Source organism: Trachymyrmex septentrionalis, unplaced genomic scaffold (assembly GCF_001594115.1).
Source record: "Trachymyrmex septentrionalis isolate Tsep2-gDNA-1 unplaced genomic scaffold, Tsep1.0 scaffold62, whole genome shotgun sequence".
NCBI lineage: Eukaryota > Metazoa > Arthropoda > Insecta > Hymenoptera > Formicidae > Trachymyrmex > Trachymyrmex septentrionalis.
Genome location: NW_017305800.1, coordinates 3,382,760 through 3,386,440, shown reverse-complemented (window position 1 = coordinate 3,386,440; position 3,681 = coordinate 3,382,760).

Below are 3,681 nucleotides of genomic sequence, written 5' to 3'. Positions count from 1 at the left end.
AAATCCTCTAACACTTTAAGAGAGAAAGAAAAGATAAAAAAATAAAAAAATATACATATTATATATTTAATTTAAAATTATTACGCGTTTATTGTAAAGACATTAAAATTTGAGACTTCCCTTGTAATGAAGGGAAAAACTTAACGTTGAAACTTATTTCTTTGAACGCTTTTGAAATGCAAGAAAAAAAATTTATTCGACTCTTCTATTTCCTTGAAAGAAATGTCTGCGTAAATATTATTGTCCCAAAACTTTTTCGCGTAGATTCCGGTTTTTTTTTTTTTTTTTTCAAATAAAACATCTTTATCCGCGCCTATATTGCATAAGTTTCACGCAGGACGATTGTGCGTCTTAGTTAGGTGGACATTTTCGTGACGCGGCGTGAAATTCTCGCATTCACACGGGACGACGCATCGGTAATATTTCATAATTAGTTGCAATTCAATTTGTATGGCGGTGATATGCGTGCGCATATGCGTAGACACACGCGTGCAAATGCGCATAAATATAGCCAGCGCAACCAGGAACAAGAGAAACAGGTTCCAGCCACGGTACCGTAGATCCTTAAGGCATCATTGAACGAATGGTAAACCAGCTGCGCCCGCTGCTCGGGATTTCATTGTAAATGTCAACCTAAGGCACGCGAAACGTCCCTCCGATTTAAAGGAAAGTCGTTCCGCAAGCCGAGCCGTATAATAAAGTCATTGCGCGAACGCGAAGGGATGAAAGACGCGAAGAGGGTGTTCATTCAACGAGACCGACTCTCGCATGCGCCTCCAGAGGATGCTTCGTCCTTGCAATCTCTTTCCCTCGTTTTTTGCATGAAAATATATATTAGCGAAGAAACGAAGTTGACGTTCTTCGTCAACTTTCAAATGATGAATCGCTTATTCATACTTTCAAAAGAGTCAATGGCTCACATTAAAGTGACAAAATAAGAAACAAATGAATAGGATATAACAATATCGTCTTTGTCAATCGAGTTGCTCAAGCGATATTATACGGCTAGAACCGGCTGATCGAATAATTAGATATTTATAAAAGATTATTGTAATTGATACGCGAGGAAATTCACGCGCCTTGCCCTGAACTTTCCAAACTTTCCTAACGCCATGGCCGTTTTTTAATTTAAAAAGGTGAAAAAGATATTGTTATACGTGTTGCGAAGTGACGTAGCCCGGTTACGCTTAAACAGAGATACTTGCCGAGCATATTAGAAAGCTGCGGACTTTATGAAAGTACATGACTCCAAGTATCGTTAATTACCGCTCCTCTGCGAGTGCGAAGTGGTCTAATGTCCACGAGGATGCTAAACGCCGCCCTTACCGTCTCAAAGATCAGTCTAATTATTTTACAGCGATATGAAAATTGCCAGATCATCGCAAAACAATTTCGCGCCATTCGATACTTCCTGTCAGTGAAGTCTGAAATCTTTCATATCTTTAAAATATCAAGTTATTCTCACATTGCTATGATATTTTGTGCTTCTGAATTTATATAAATTGAAAGATATTAATTAGTCTATACAAGGTGATCTAAAAAAAGACAGCACGACACTTGAAGAAAAAAATATCGTGCTGATAATAATTTATTAATAGCGATATTTCTCGTTAATATTAACAGAGATCTATATTCTGCCATGATTTTTAAACATTTTCCGCATTTTTTATACTAAAAAATCAAAATATGCAGTGTTCCAACTTTCCGAATCTAGCATGATATTTTCCTTCTAAAGTATAAGAAAACGATAAATATTTCTACTTAAGCATTCTTTGGTTAGCCAATTGATAAAATTTTATCTTCTGATTTCAGTCAAGCAAATGCTTCGAAGTATCTGTAATTAAGTCATTAATCTGTCATTAAGTGGATTACACCCTAGAAGTGTGCGAACAATTCGAATTCGAATCTAATTGAATCACAGTGTGAATTAGAATCGAATTCATTTTTTAATCTAAGAAATTCAAAATTAATTACTTGAAAAATTTCAAAACAAACCTCTATTTTATTTATGCTTTATTTAGGGGAGAGTCGTGCAGTACTGAGCGACTAAAGCTAGTTCTCACTTCTAGAACGTTTCATTAAGATCATCAAATCATGGACATTTAAAAAATCTAAGATTAAAAATCTAAGATATAAGTTCTTTTTTAACATGTAAAAATTATCATCGTTTTACACTGAAAAAAATATTAAATTTTAATAAATATTTGTATGAATAAATTTAAATGTAAGTAAATATTTACTAAATATAAACGTATATTTATTTGATACAAAAATCATTAATTTGATTTAACTGTTATTTTTTTACTAAGTTATTTTTTCACTTAATTTACAGTAAATAAATATTTACTTAGTACTATTCAAAGAAATATACGTGTATTAAGTTTTGATAATTTTTGTTCAGTGTAGTATGTTTCACATTTGAACAATGAGCATGAAATTTTATTCTGCCTAGATAAATCAGCTGGAAATAATCTTTGGGATCTGATAAATCTCACACCTCTCGGTATAGCATTTCGCGACGAGGCTTCTTGTTACCGGGCGCACTTAGGTGTTTTCGGCCATATTCGGCGATGCATCTGGGCATCTTTACGATCCAGGCAAGAGGACCCGTTGGTAACCCACGGCTGCTCTCCGTCTTTCCCCTCTTTCGCTCTTCACAAAACGTAATCGTTTTTGTAGCCGGTCCGGTTCTCGGCGTCACCGACCTACCGGAACGCGTCGCGCCGGGCTCGAGCGCGACGCCCGACCTGGACCAGGTATGAAAAGACGAAACGGACATGCGGAAATTCCATTGTGATTTTCGCCGATGCTTCCTTTTTCTGCACCGATAAACCCGAGAGGACATGGAAGTAAAATCTTTGCATCGTCCACTTTCTAAGATCCACAATGAGATTCTCGCGGAATCGAATATAAACATCGTTTCGAGAAACACACATAAAAGAGAGAGTCAACAAAAAAACATAATGACTTCATTTTGATTCTTAACGTCAATAAACAGTCAAATTTTGTAACCAAAAAAAAAAATTATCATTTTGACTTTTATAATATCAAAATAAAATCATATCGGTGTGTTTCTCGGGGTTTACAATTTTTATTCGTATCTCTCTCGTAAAAAAAAATGCAAATAGTAATAATTTGAAACATTTGAGTCGCTGTGTGTCTCGCCATTGTAAAAAGTACAAGCTTCGGTCTGTGAAGAAATGATCTATCAAGGTGTTCCGTGTGGAATATCTTGTTATGGATGCTGGGATGAATCGCGAGGAACGGCGTTAGCATTGAAAAAGAGCAACTTCCTCCTTAGCAACAGTCGAAAGTAGAAAATCATGCTACTAAATTTAGATTAAAAGTGGACGTTGAAGAAAATACAAAAAGGTTGCTGCTGAAGCAGGAGTACCTGAAGCACCGATGCGCACCTCTCGTCTTACAAATCCGATTCTTACGTACCTAGAAATCTATAAATTCGAAGGATTGCGGAGCAAATTCGTTCGGGCGCTGTGGCAAGTGCAGCTGTTTCTCCCGGGAATTTATCGCGAAGGATCCCTGCGAACGGGTCTTAAACCGGGTGACTCCTCGCAGGACAACGTATCGAAAGAAAAATCCAAAAATATCCTCAGGGCCCCGTTCGCGATCTCGTGTGAAGAAGAAGAGAGATCTCATCTTCTCAGCAGAGAGAAAGAGAAA